Raw genomic sequence first — 15,360 nt, 5'->3', positions numbered from 1 at the left:
AATTCCAAGGTCCAAAGAAAAATTTAATGCATTATTATTTTTAAACTTACTATATAAATATATTTTCCACATGTAAAATTTATTCGGTACGGTTCGGTATTTTTTCGGTTTATTTTCATAAATAAAAAACCTACCCTAATTATCGGTGCGGTTATAGATTTATATAAAAACCTACGGTTTCTTTAAAAAAAAACAACCTAAAAATCAGTTCAGTGCGGTACGGATCGATCGGTTTAGTCAGTTTTTGAATATCCATTGATACCCCTGCTCACATCCACAACCAAAATTTAAAACTTATGAGTTAAAAATTTCAATCATTTTAATTTATTGGAGTTCTAAAATAATATTTTATATATATTTAATAAATTATCGAAAAGAATATAATATTTGAACCAAAACTTTTGAGTTTAATCCATAATAAAATTCTAGCTCTGCACTATCCATACTAGTATTCTACTTATTTAGAAGCTGGAGTTGAGGTGCTCTTCGTCGTCCTGCTTCTGCAATTACAACAAACTCCCTTTTTTGTATCAAAATCGGGGGTTATTTTGGTCTTCTGTCATATTTTACAAGCCGATTTTATGGACGCGAAATCGCTCAATTCTTTTCCTTTCCCTCCGCACTATGTTCCTCTCTCTTGGGTACGCGCGCCTTTTTGTCGTCTCCTTCGTTTCTGACGTGGAAGATAAACTGGTTCTTGCTTTTGGCGCTGTGACATGTTCTTCTCGCTCTGCACCACCTGCGTTTTTGGTGGTTATCTACAATTAACGTTATGCTTGAAATCTGTTTACTTTGGTGCCCCTTGCTTCTGCATATTTGCTCTTTAACCTCAACGTTATATCGGACAGTTTACCGCACTGGTTAGCTGTGATCACCCAATAAATCTCTCTGTTTTGCTTGGGTTTCCTCCTTGTTTTTGTAGCTTCATTTTGCTGCTATCTTTCTGTTTGGTGGCTGAAAGGTGAGTACTCTTCGTATTTCATCTCATTCTTTAGATTTGTGTGGCTGCGTTAATGGACCGCAGCAGGCTCGACAACTTTTACCCACTACCTAATGGTTGATTTGTGAACTAATTTACTGTTCTATGAATCATCTGCATCCATGTTGTTCCGTTGATTTAGTCAGAGCCTCAGAGGATGCATTGTAATTTAATTATAGAAATTTCTTATATTTGATTTTGGAAATAGAGACCCATTTTGCTGAAATATTCAGAGTAGTTACCGTCCAAGAGAGAATTGGATTTGAATTCGACCTTGTTGAAATTTCATGCGCTTACCCTGGTCTTGCGCAATGGTTACTCCCACTCAGGGGTGTAGCTACCTTTGGTGAAGGGGTTCAATTGAATCCCCTCTGGTGGAAAGTTACATCTTGAAAAAAGGGTAAAAACAAATTTCTTTGTATATACCAACTATTGAGCCTCCTTGACATAGGTTCGTATCTTATTTATGACATTCTTACATTTTTTTGAATCCCCTTATTCAAAATTCTGACTCCACCACTAACCGTTGTTGGGCGGATTGTGTGCATCATCTGTGCTCATTCTGCTCTTTTGATTCAGTCAGAGAATTCATTGTAACTTCACTATATTCACATTATTTGGTTGACTACTTAAATATAATTCTTTTGTAGTTGATTTAGGCTAGATTTTAATATCTTTGGAGGAATCTCCTGGTTATTAAGCTTGTATTTTGCTATTGCTTACGACACAATCCATAGTGGTCGAAAGCTATGAAAAGACAACCTCCTGCAGATGGAGTGCAGGAAAGAACTGTAAAGCAAATTGATGGTTCACAAGTTCTCCAAGTGTAAGAAGGAAGCTCTGTATTTGAGAATAAATATAACATCAACTGTCAGTACTCTAGCCTTCGTCTTTCACCTCCTCTTTTAGATCTAACCGACCTGCTTATGGATTTCGTAAAGAGTTTTTAAAAAGCTCCTCTAGACATTTTTAACATTTACTTCCATCTCTATTTTTCTTAATCCAATTTTAGGCTCCTTTTTAGATCCTTGTAGTCTTAATGATAAACGAAAGTTAAATCAGTCATGAATAAAAGTTAACATGATTATAAGATAAAGTACCATATGAATCGCAGGAATAGAAAGAACAACAGGAAAAAAAAACCTTTTATATTCCTTACATTGCTATAGGAAGGAAGTTGTACCCCTTCCACTAGAAATTCTTTTAAATTATAGCTATATATATCGCACTAGACAAAGATCAATTTCCTTCGACCTCACAAAAAAATAAAAAAAATAAATACAGACCACATATATACAGATATTGATATGGCTGTTCTGTCTAGCTGTACATGAGTTTGGATAGAGTTTTGCATCTTATTAGCAGAAGTTATGACGCGTGATATGAAATTTAGATTAGACGAAAGTCTGATACTATAAGGAATCAGAATTGAGTTCGTGCTCTGGAAAGTCCAGAATATATGATAACGACTATGTTTAAAGGGAGATTCAAATTGAATAAAGAGGGAACTTAAGCTCTTACTTAGGAAAAGTTTAAATGTTATACAAAGGGAGTTGATAGATATGTGTGTGAATTCATTCTTTACGAGGAAACTTAAGCTCTTACTCAAGCTATAGCGATAATATAATCAGCCGGACAGGGAAACTGCTAATTTATCTGATTCACAAATGAAATAATAGCAACTAAATGTCAGAGTGTTTACAATCAGATTGAGGACTTACTAATTGCTCCATAAGGAGTCAGTGACTAGTAATTAAATCGAAGTTTAGATGTTGGACAACTAAGTTTCATTGTGTATAAGTTCCATTGTGTATAATTCATTCGGTAATTGAAGTTTGTTATAGTAATCTTCACTCTCCAATATTCCTTGTAATCGAGTTTCACATGCCAATGAATGCACACACATGATTTGTGCACTGTACCAAAAAAACGTTATTCTATTTTGAGAATAGAGATTCTACTAAGCTGGTTGCCGCCAAAAAAGAGGGGTATGCCTTAAATCGAACCATATGGCTAAGTTTCTCATAATGTTACTCAAGACAGAAGAGTCAAGTGAACCAAAATGTGCATCTCTTTATATTAACTGTTGCACTTGCATTTGAAATGAGCAATGATTCTTGGTCACTTATGTTTCGGCTAATGTGCCAGAATGATATTTTAAGTGGTTAGTATCTATACTTTATAAAATCATAGAGGAAATATGATGATAGTAGCTACATTCTTTTTACTCCATGCATTTCATTCTTGATGGATGCATTTATTTTGGGTCCATTACGATGGTCGTCCGCTATTAATATCCAGATAGTTTGTTGTTTTCTTAACTTGTAAAATACATTTTGAAATAACAGGAGTATAAAAAGGGACAACGAGCTGCAGTGAGAGAGGAATCTTCGTAGTCCTGCTTTCGGAAAACATAAGAATGTATCCCCTCTCTACGTCTTATTCTTCACCATTTTTCTTCCATGCCTTTATTTGAAAAGATGTGTAACTGTTTCCATATTTCTTTTTAAGAATGATAGTAGCATCTCAAATTCAATTACTCATACTTGATTTTTGTTCATGTTACTTTGGATGAGCAGGAGGTTTCGGGAGCTATCTGTTTGGCATGAATGAAGTTGTTGCCGAACAGACAGTTGAAGCTAATAATGCAGCTAATATTAAGAACCCCTCTTTGGGATGGATGATAGGATTTCTTTTTTGTTGTTAGCTTTCTTGGGCTTTTTTTTAATGGTTCCTCTTCGTAAGGTATGTTCCTATCTCAGGATATGTGTAATGCATATGCGTCATAAATTTCCTCGCAAAAGATAAAAGTTGTTCGCAAGATTTAGTATTCTGGAGATATCACTTTTAATTTTTCCGTTATAAAGTTATATTTTTGTTTTTTGGTTAAATGACACTACTCTACAAAAGATAAAAGTTGTTCGCAAGATTTAGTATTCTGGAGATATCACTTTTAATTTTTCCGTTATAAAGTTATATTTTTGTTTTTTGGTTAAATGACACTACTCTAGGGTGTAATCGACCTTAAGATTTGTTTAAGACATAGATAAACACACTAGAGCTTTGTGTATATGGTACTTGGATGACATGTTGACACTTGATATATTCATTCTTATTTTATTATTCTAAATTGTATCTGATAATGCAAAATTATGTTTCATATTATGATCTTAGACTTCAAACTGACATATCCAAGTGGGGCACTGCAATTGCTCACCTTATCAACAACTTCCACATGCCACAAGGAGCTAAGCTATAAAAGAAAGAATATTACCTAATTAGTAAATTTTGTCAGCATTAATACAAATGGTATGATTACAATTTTATCGTTTCTTTCTAATCGATCGCTACAGGAAACAAGTAAAAGCTCTGGGAAAGTTCTAACCTTCGGCTTCCTATGGGGTTTCTTCCAATGGTTTTTCACTGCTGGGGATGACTGAGGATTTGCATGTTTCCAACGTTTGGTCTTAAAGCCTATGAGAACAGGTAGGTTCTAATTCCAAATTAGGATTCATTCTTTTTTTCTTTGCTCTTGGACCAGGTAATACAAACATAGTTATGTCACTTACTGGATCAAAGTAGATTTACTAGATGCAAGAAAGTGACAGCAAAGGTTAGACAATTTTGTGCTTCCAGTGATCGAAGTTTTTGAAGATTTGTTGCAACTAAGTCATTTTCTCGATATTCAAGTCATTTTCTCAATATTCTATTGATGACTTATGCCTCACTTGAAATATAAAATATAGATTACTACAGCTAAATTCCGAAACAATGTCCTTCTTGCTCAAAAAACTCTGTTAAACTTATTGATTCTTTAGTTCCATGTACTTAAAAGTATGACCCATGAGGTTGGGAGCTCCACATGTTATTTAGTAAACCAGAAGTCTCTATCTTCTCTTACCGTCAATCAATTCTTCATTCCGTCGATTGGTATGTAGAATACATCATTGAAGGTAAACTCCATTCTGTAAATCTATAAGAAGAAAGGTTGCCCGGGTTAGAGAGAACCTTTCCGACAATATAGATTCCATATGCAAAATGCTTGGGAAGAACCTTCAATATCTAATCCCACGTGGAACCCGTCCTAAGAATCCATATAGTTAATATAAGACCTTTATATTTATTAAACACCGACTGCATAGATTATTTAAAACTGTTTGTGTCTCCAAAGAAAATTGAATATCTGACTGACAGGGCTATCCAAAGCAATGGTGCTAATTTGAAGAAATTAAAGAATGGGATGAGAAATAGATAGATCCCTATCTCTTAAGATGGGGCAATATACATAGTTTAGCCATGACTATATTAAAAATACCAACCTCACATAGTAGCTAATTGAATCCATATTGCCAGTTCAGTATCCCTTGTTGCTATTGCATATTTAATCTACACAAAAGTAGCATTGCATAGAAAAATATTGTGAGGCTGACTGCACTGCAATTATAAAATTGACACAACATTTGTTGGGGCATGCGTCATGTGTAACTAGATGGTTTTACCGAACTGGCTCGGTTAATTGTATATTTACATCATTTCTTTGTTCTTCTTGGTGACATTATTAGAATTATGTCGGCGTTTTTGCACAGTGCCACTTATTCTCTATTCCTTTTCTTGGAGTAAGCAGCCTACGATCTTGATGTAATGGGAGGACTTCGCTCAGATTGTCGGAAGCACCCTAGCTGCACAGGCTGCTGAATATCCAGTAATTGTAGCAAAACGAGTTGCACGAACCAACTATGCCGGTATGGAAAGAATAGAGCTTTCTTTGTACCCGTAGAGAACTGCTATGAATTCTTTACTAACAAAATTTAAACAATATAGGATTATTATTGTCGGCAAGGTACAACTCGGTCATACTGATAAATTCACCATATTCCTAAGTTGGAGAACTTATGAACTGGTATGAAATAAATATTAATGTAATCGAGTTTTATATTTCATTAGTTAGTTCATGTGAATGAAACATATGCGGAAAGACATACAATTAGCAAGCTATAAGTTCAAACTCGCATTTTCAGTTAAATAACAATTTGACCATATGTATCCTGAACTCCATACAACGATCTTACCTCATTCTAAATATACATGGTGTTTTATTGGTTTCTAAAAGTCATATACATGTACAGTGTTGGAGACAAGGAAGATATAATGGCAAGGTACAGATGGACAAGTTCTCCGCAAACAGCTTTATCACCCAATCACAAAGATTCAGCCGCAGTCTACTGTATGTATTACATACATGCAAATATATGTGGGGTATTTTAGGGTTACAGTTACAACTCAATAAATCTACTTCTATCCCCCTTCACAGATACAACTCTTTTGCATCGGAGGTAAAATGTTGCTACCGGCTACAGACCAAGAGCTCTATGAACTATTATGTTCCCACTGCGGGCAATAATACAGAACCGGTGTAAGGAGAATTGTTCATTGTGCAAGCTGCAATAGACGTGTGATGTTAATACCCAGGTATCAAAATTTCAATTCCAAGCTCGCTAATATCTGTTAATGTAACATCTTCAAGTCCAAATGTTTTCTTCTCTCATTCACTTTATGCAAATCAAATAACACACAATAACTTGCATATCAGGGGCTGCTTTGTTGTATAATTGCAGATTGCAGTGGAACAGTTGTTGCAACCTTATCAAGCCAATTAGGAGAGAAATTTCTTGAAATTACCTCTGCAGAAATGTATGAAATAATCTCTGTAAAGGTATGTTAGTGAGAATAAGAGACTTTATTAGTCATTTATGAGCATTCATTATACTTTAGAAAAATATTCTACCCTTGTTGAGATGCCATTGAGATAAAAAGCTTGAAATAGTCTCGGCTAAAGAGCTTTCACAACCCATGGTGTCATTGTTTAGGTTTCCTTGGTTTACTGCCAAATGCAAACTTGATTTGGGCCAGAGGTGCACCTTTAAGTTATAACTCAGTAAACATACAAAAAAGCTATTGTACTCGTGTAAAGTCTATTTCTACTGAAATTGACAATAAATAGAAAAATCCAACATACATATTCTCAATCAACATGTGCACATACAAGAGAGAGAAAGAAAGGACTTAATAGCATCAGAAGAAGATAATTGTCACATAGTTCAATTGACTAAATTCTTTTCTAAATTAGCCAATATACGTTGCTGGTTGCCCTGCAGTTTTGAGGTGAGAAATCAAATAATTCAGGTCAAGAAAATGTTACTGTTGAAAAGATATTTGAAACATGAAATCTAAAAAATTTCAGCTTGGTTTTGCTTTGTATATTTAGATGTGCAAGTGAAATAGAGTTTATCAAAATAATTCAATCTGTTAAAAAGCTTGGAAATATTATGGAAAAACAAACTTAATGTCGCAGACGATATTGCTACCCAAATGGGTAAGTTTAATAAGACACTAATTTTACATCACGGACCAAACTTCATGTACATTTTAAGCTCCTCACAAGATCTCTCCAATGAGCCAATCGGGACGATACCTCAAATAACAAAGCTTCAGAATGATTACCTGAAACTCATACATTTTAATTTTACAGATTAACCATACGACATACTAGAAGTTATCAGGTTCGGGCCCGGGCTCAGGACGGGCCATTCCTCACTAGTACTATTTAGAAGCGGGAGTGAAGCTTCTCTTCGGCGTCCTGCTTTCGGGTGTAATTACATTTATACCCTTGGGTTTTCTTATTACCCACATTTTCTTAGGCCCATTTATGTAAAATTGTTTTGCTCTTGGGCGGTGGCCGACCAGCCCTCCATCATTTGCTCTCTGTTTCTCTCCGTTGCTGGTCAACATTTTCGTCTGCCGAAGCACCCGAGTGTCTCGTGTTTCTCATGAGTCATGACCTCATCCGCTCTTTCTTAGTTCTCATCTTCCCTTCTGCTCTGTCTTCGCAAAACAGCCCTAAGAGGCGGAGGAATAAGCAAAGTGCTTGTTTCATCGTCCTCTTATTTTTCATCTGATTCCGATGTCTTTCTGCAAATAGCAAATACGACCTTGAAGCTCTTCATATTAATATAACATTTAGATGAATTTTAGGGTTTCAAACATCGAATTTTAATTGTTTTTGCTTGTCGTCTCCGAATATTGATTAGTTGTTAAAGGTACCATTGATTGGAGACTCAGAGATACTGAAGAGTAGTTTATTGCTTAGTTCGCTTCGGATGGGTTTTATGGAAATCATTGAATGCATATGAACAAGCACCGTACTTCAAATGGGTACTTGTGATGAGTCTGTTTGTATATGCCCAAGTAAGTGTAATGTATGGATGTGCACTCTATGTAATGTATTTTATGTACTTCGGATGGGTTTTATGGAAATCATTGAATGCATATGAACAAGCACCGTACTTCAAATGGGTACTTGTGATGAGTCTGTTTGTATATGCCCAAGTAAGTGTAATGTATGGATGTGCACTCTATGTAATGTATTTTATGTACTTACTGTATTGTTATTTTGGTGGTGATGGTGACTTTTCGGATGATTGTGATGTTATGTTTTTTTTATGCTCAGACGTTGATTGGTGAACGGCAACACAATTGGTATTAAATTAATTAAAAGGATGAAAGAATGGTATTGACACTTATAAAGTGTTTGATAAAATGTTCTTTCGGAAAATCTGGTATGTTCTTTTAGAGATGGCTATGATAGCATCACATTGATACTCCTCTGTCCTTAGCACTACCATGAGCGTAAACTTGAAATTTAGAAATTAGATTGTTCATTTTTTGCATGAATTTATCCATTTATTGCAAGAAAAAATTTTGAAACTGATTTTTTTTGGGAGTAAATAATAGGTGGAATATTATTACTTTAATGTAAATTATTAAAAGTAGCAATAAATAATAATTATTTTTTCCTTGCAATACGATGAGATTGAATAGGAATACGACGACTCAATACAGAGGTACTAAGGCATTGACCCGCAATGGCATGACTGAAGAAGCTATAAGGATTTTTAATTGACCCTTAACCAGATTACAATAACATTGTGTTATTAGTAAAACGGGAAGGGTCTTATGTCCATTTTCGTTAGAAGTTGTGGGCCTACAAATTATATGCCTTTGATATTGCGTTAAATTAATCAATTTTAGATCGCTGAATCGGTTATGATTCTGCATCTTCTGTTTTTCTAGCATCATAAGAAAGTGGTTGGTTTCATTCTTATACCGAGTTTTTTCCATATTTTTGCGGCTTAGTGGGACTTAAAAAAATCTGAATTACACCAAGAGGGTCATAGGCTAATTTAACTTGAAGTACTATAAGACCGTATCCTGTTAAGAGGAGAAATTTTACACACTATTTTTGATAATCTTTGAAATTATTGTTTCTTAATTTCATAAAAGGTGCTTGACATAAATTATGATTGTATTGGCTGTTTTAGTCTCCAGGTGTGTGCCTGAAAGTTTCTTTATTTAGAAGTGCTAAAGCTGGTCTGAATTATATTAACATCATATAATTGTTGTACATATTAAACGTTGCAATTGTGGATGTGTCAGATAGCTTGATGGTGCTAACAGTATTTCACTAAGAGCAGTTGCTTGTATCCTGTCTTGGGAGTTTTTAATCAGCGTGAGAAATGAATAAGGAGAATGTCAGGTAACCAAAGCGGCTGCCAGGTAATTTTTCTCAATTGTTGCCTTTTTTTTTTGTTTTGTTTTTAGGTCTAATTTTTATGTGATTCTTGTATCTTGTATAGGTTTTCCTGATAGGTTTCATTGGGCAGTGGAATTTTAAATTGATTCTGACCTTGGATAGCTATTGATTCAGAATTTAAAATTATCAAAATTTATTTTTATTAGAATATTGAATCTTGAGACCGTGTTCTTTATTGCTATTGGATTTGCCTTCCCTGTATGCTAAGAATATGGATGATGAATGAAGTAAAATATCTTATGGAAAAAATATGATCTGGGGAGAGATTGGGAGGAAACTTTCAATTTCAGAGTAGGACGATAAAAATGGTATACTTGGAATTCCCTATTATTTGCTCTCAAAGGTTGCCGTTTAACTGGCTTCTATAGGCGAGTTTATCCAGTTTCCACCAATCGGAGAAACCACTGCAAAATTAGAAAATAGAAAGCCTACTTTCCCAAAGTTGCTTAGTGTTGCAAGTTTAATAAGCTTTTTCGATAAAGTATCCAAACAGAGATAGTTTTGTTGTTTGCTACACATTTGCGTGACAATATTCTCTCACAGAGCTGTTAGCAAAGCAGTATGTTAATGCGCAGATCATTTATTAGGTCGCTATCACTGTAGAAGAAAACATAAAGTTGTGAAGAACTTCTCCTGGTAGGAAGACAAATATAGAACAGAGTGAAGATACATACACAAGTATAGTGAGAACAAAACCTCGAAGAATTGGCTCAGCCATTCCATATAGATGACAAGAGAGCACAGAAGTTTTACTTATAGAGAACTCATTTTAACTCTTTGCTATTGGTTTATTGGAAAATATTTTAGGTATGAGTTTGAGCATTGAAGTATATAAGATATTAATCTAAGAGGACAATGCAGTATTAACACCCATAAAAAGATGCATTTCGCTTGGTCTTACTGTGCCTTCCAGTATATAAGAAATTAATCTGACTACAGCATCTCAACTTGAAGGTTTAGAAACTAAGATTCGGAATGGAAGTTACATAATGTGTTCGCCTGTGTAGCAGTATTAGATAACACGTGAAGATTGAAGTACCAACGCTGTGTCCACATTATACCAAGTAAAACACTAAAAACAACCACATCCATGAAGTGAACATTTTTTTGGAATTAATATTAACTAAATCTTGAAAGATATTCTGAAAACCACATGCGATTAATTCAGTTCATAACTTTCTGTTATTCCTTCTTATTTATTTGTTCTACTTTTTTCTTTTTTTATTTAAGGGGGGGGGGGATCGTTATTGATTATATGCATTTTGCGAGGATTTTCTAATATTTCATTCGTTAGAACCTGAGAGCTTATCATTTGGGTTGATGTGAATTACATTTATGCACTTTAGTTTTTTAATTAACTGCGGCGCCCTATGCCCTTTAATGTAAATTTAGTTTGTTCTTGGGCAGTGGCCGACTAGCCATACTTTCTTCTCTTTCCATCGATTCTCCCATGGTTAATAGGTAAATAACAGTGAGAATAACAATTGTATAGACAGGATATTAACACTATTCCACCCTCAGAGTGTCTGTGTTTTTGTTTACAACGGTGTCCGGTGAATGAGATTCTCAAAAGATAGCTCTTTGAACAGGTTGTTGTCTTTTTGGTTGCTTTCTGAATTATTCTCTGACTCTTGTTTGATGTTGTTGTGCAAAGTTATAGCTTTCAGATAATGGTTGCAGATGAATTACTTTAATAGGATGGTTTGCCTAATTTTATGGATGTGCCCTTAGCCAATTGCTAAATATTATTGACTTAACTAAGCAATTGCACTCTAAATTTTAGTTTCTTCGTGTTTATTTCCTTGAAATTGGTATGTTGAATCTTGATTTTTCTCTCAGAAAAATCTTCGTTAAGTAGTTTTTAGTTCTGTATTTTTGTTCTTTATAGCTTGTTCAATATATATTATCTGCTGTGGAGTCTAGAAGCTTTTGAAGCAACTGGAGTGACACTCCTCTTTGATTAGTTATTCTGTGAAAACAGCTTTCCAGTTTTGAGTAAACTTTGGCAATCTGAAATGCTGAAATCATCATATGCATATATATGAATAGACTTATTCTAGGGATGAGAGTCTGCTTCGCTTCTCTTATTTGGAGCTCTCAATTGAGCTGATGGTGACTCCCAACTTTTTCTTGGAGGTTCAAGCGGATGACTAAATTGCATTTCATTCCGAAATGAACTACATGATTCTCGCGAACTACATCAGATTCTTTAGATGAATGATAACTAGCTTTTAGAGTGGATTTTTCCTTGGCTTTATTTATTGTCGCTATTGTTGTCTTATTCAACAAGATGGGGAACTTTTTAATAGCCACTGTTTTCCTCTTACTGATCATTTTGCATCTGCATGGCCTCGGGCCCCAATTTTCTTGTCAAGACTTACCGATAGTCTAAGTTTAGCCAACTCCATTCTTTTTCATTTGTTTCAAGTTTTCCTTTATTCTGGTCTTTTAATAGAAGCACCCCTACAAATTATTACAGACAATCTTCCCAGTGAATGACCGTACCCCAAATTGACACAGGAGAATAAATAGAATGTAGTAGGACGCTTGAGAAAATCACTTTCGTACTGCAACGTCAAACCCCTAGCATACCTGGTGAGTCACCATTAATAATTGACTTAGAAAGGTGAATGTCTTGGCTAGAAAAGGCGCAGTGGATAAATATTTAGTGAACGAAATATTCTTTTTGAAGATAAAGATAGAGGGACTTGAACCCTGCAATTTGGATATAAGCTTGTGTTGGCAGGCAAGCCGCATGCTTCTTTACCTAGATGATTGTGTTTGTAATAGTCTTCTATGTATCCTTCCAAATATAATCTGATGTTCTCAAAGGGACGTATTTGTAATAGTGTTGACCAACAATAAAATAATATTTTTTCAGGATCATAAATTCCTATTAGGATCATATGAGGGACGTGTTTGCATCATATGTTGCAGAGTTTATTGTGGTGCTTTAAATTCTTTTTATTTCTCGTGCATTTTGTCTGTTTAAATAAATCTGCTGACACTTCCTCAATGCATTGCTTTCTCTCTCAACAAATATTAATTTTTTTGCTTTTGTTGTTGTGTCTCTGATCTACTCTGAGTAATTCCTACAGAAATTAAAATCGTTTTGAGAACTCTACAAGTATAAATATTTTTTCAAATGGCCACGCAGATTCTAAGAGGCTGAATATTTTAAGAGACCAATTGATCAAGTGATCACAAGGAGAAGAATTGTTAAAATTCATTGCCATCAAAAGACAAGCTACAATAGCTCCTTTATCTAACCCTTGCAAGGATCTGATTGGTTCCACCTATTGATACCATACCACTTCGTAAGCGCAACATCAGAAGTAGAAAAGCGGACAAGCTTAGACTTACCAATTATTCTCTCAAGAATCTGGTATCTTCTTGCTGAAGTAAGAAAACGAAAAAGAGATCCAATATATTCTATTATTGTTAGGTTCGCCGGTCTCTTTTTTCCTTCCTTGTGCAATTTTTATTTTTTTGCTTTTGCTTTCTGCTTTCTTATTTTTCGGTCGCGTTGATTGATCTCTTTGGAGATTCAAAATCAAGTTGGTCCATGGATTGGTAGAATCTTTTCATAGGCGTGTGACTTTGGAGAATATTGAAACAAGGATAATTTGCCGAGCATTTGTCTTTCATTTTTCCAACGCAGAGCTTGATGTTTAGGGACATGGTCGAGTGCCGGCTTTGCTTTTGGAGGAATCAAAAAAGCGTTTGAGCCTTCCAACCTGAATTTCTGTCTCTAACCTTTAGTTATTTATGTTGAGGAAACCTCTTGATTATTAGCCAAGTAAGGAGTTAGAATGAACCCGATGACCAAAATTTCATTTTTTATCCGAGAAGCTCTATCATCCAAAATATAACTGCCAGAAATGCTTTTTTGAGAAAAAACTACCCGAAATATTTTAATATACGCATTCATCTCAATTTAAAAACTTTCCTCCAACCAGTGCACATTGATCGAAAACATTCTTCTCTTATTCTAGATTTGTTGGCTGGCTCTACAGTGACATTGATTTGACGCTACTTTGACCTCATGGAAATGAACATTCTTTACATATATATTTGTTCCTGTTTTGGCCCTCCCTCCTTGTGGCATGGGAGACAGATTCATCACGGTGGAAGCTTTTCCAGGTTTGATGGTAAACAATACCTAGCATATTGAAACTTGTGAATCACTACTCTTAACAAGTTGAATTCAGTATAGATGTTTAGTCATTTGACATTAAGGACTATCTTGTTGAACAAATTATTTTATGTTACTTTTTGGTAGTTAACTTTCCTAATGCGTGATTATGTCTTAAGTAAATAGAGTTCAATTAGTTTAATTTGGTTGAACAAGTTGTGTTTCACTGTTTTGTGAGTAGTTTTTTGCATCAATATAAAAGGGGTAGGACGAAAGCATACCTCGCCAAAGGAAGGATTATACTAAACGTAATATCCAGGTCAAAAGTATTACTTGACTCTCGCATGCCCTGCTCGAAAAAAATTCCGTTCTTCCTCTTTTTCCCTGAGGTCCGTTTTAAATTTAAAAATGTCAATATTTACTCTATGAAGGTCAATGTCTTGTTAAAAGTTGGGAGTGTAGTTTGTTTGAGTTGCAAAGTTTAAATCTTCTGTGGTTCTCTTATGCAGGAATTAGTTGTATTTGTTAGACATGGTTTTCTCGGGAAAGATATACAATATATCACTTGTTAGCATCTCTTACATGTGTATACCTGGTTCGTTACACTTTGCTGCATACCTCGAGGATGTATATTAATATTATTTCCGAATGCAAAGAAACTATCTTGTGTATATACAGTTTTTATAGATTGTTATAGATTAACTTCTACTATTCTATTAAGGTTCTTTAGAATATATGGTGTGTGTAATGTCATATATAAGGGGGATCTCAATAGTCTTGCCCATGAACCATGTTTTTTTTTGTTTGCATGAAACCAAGAGCACTAGCGGAGCACAATGCTGGTTAGTGTAGGAAATTCATTAAAAAGGAAAAGTAAAAAAAAAAGGCCTGTGTAACATTGTATATAAAATGAAGGACAAGGAAAATCAAATGGAACCTTTGGGTCTATTGTCATATATTACCCTATAAGGTTCAGGCCGCAAAGATGGATCTATTTGATTGAAAGGAAGTGTACATTTATAAAGTGCTTCTTATGATGTTACTTCTTTGTAGCTTGTACATTTATATTTTGCTACTCAATAAAATATATTGGTCATGTAACTAATGTAAATAATTGTTGAAAGATTCAACAATAAATCTTATCTCCTTTGTGGCTTGAATTTGCTTTCTTCCTTCTACAATCTGAGAGATTAAAAAACATCAAGTTTTATCCATAGTTTGTTTGAAGAGCTCAATGGAAGAGAGGAATAAAGAAAGTAGAATTGTCACGACCCTAAATTCCCTCCGTAGGATGTCGTGATGGCACCTAGTCTCTAAGACTAGTAAGTCTATCAATACGGAATAATAATAAATATTTGAAACAAATAAACTACAATTTAAACAATTTTAACTCCCAAAATTCGGTAGAAATAAGTCACAAGCTTCTAAGAATTTATTCTCAATGTCTCTATATGTCAAGGTCTAAATAAAATATAAGGAAGCAACATAAAATGATAGAAGGGGATTCCGGAGTTTGCGGACGCTGGCAGATATACCTCGAAGTCTCCGTGCGCAAGTAACTCACTGACATCTAGGCTGGTAAAATGTACCTGGATC

General features: G+C 34.7%; 1 long non-coding RNA gene across 7 annotated transcripts; it reads left to right on the top strand.

Annotated features, from left to right (window-relative positions):
* The first annotated feature begins 539 nt into the window (after positions 1–539).
* LOC107776038 (uncharacterized) lies at positions 540–14,460 on the top strand. Of its 7 annotated transcripts, none has more exons than XR_012701223.1 (10): positions 540–961; positions 3,328–3,400; positions 3,559–3,724; positions 4,333–4,465; positions 5,604–5,879; positions 6,106–6,203; positions 6,291–6,448; positions 6,570–6,692; positions 9,473–9,592; positions 12,787–14,460. It is a non-coding gene; the product is annotated as an uncharacterized LOC107776038 (long non-coding RNA). The 7 variants fall into 7 exon arrangements; XR_012701224.1 differs by having other exon boundaries at positions 549–961; positions 5,604–5,721; positions 5,801–5,879; positions 9,473–14,460; XR_012701225.1 differs by having other exon boundaries at positions 552–961; positions 5,604–5,721; positions 5,801–5,879; positions 6,595–6,692; positions 9,473–14,460.
* The last annotated feature ends 900 nt before the right edge of the window (positions 14,461–15,360 follow it).

The sequence above is a fragment of the Nicotiana tabacum genome, chromosome 17, assembly GCF_000715075.1.
Source record: "Nicotiana tabacum cultivar K326 chromosome 17, ASM71507v2, whole genome shotgun sequence".
Lineage (NCBI taxonomy): Eukaryota > Viridiplantae > Streptophyta > Magnoliopsida > Solanales > Solanaceae > Nicotiana > Nicotiana tabacum.
Note: the sequence above shows the minus strand (reverse complement) of the source record. Positions and strands in the feature narration are given on the sequence as shown.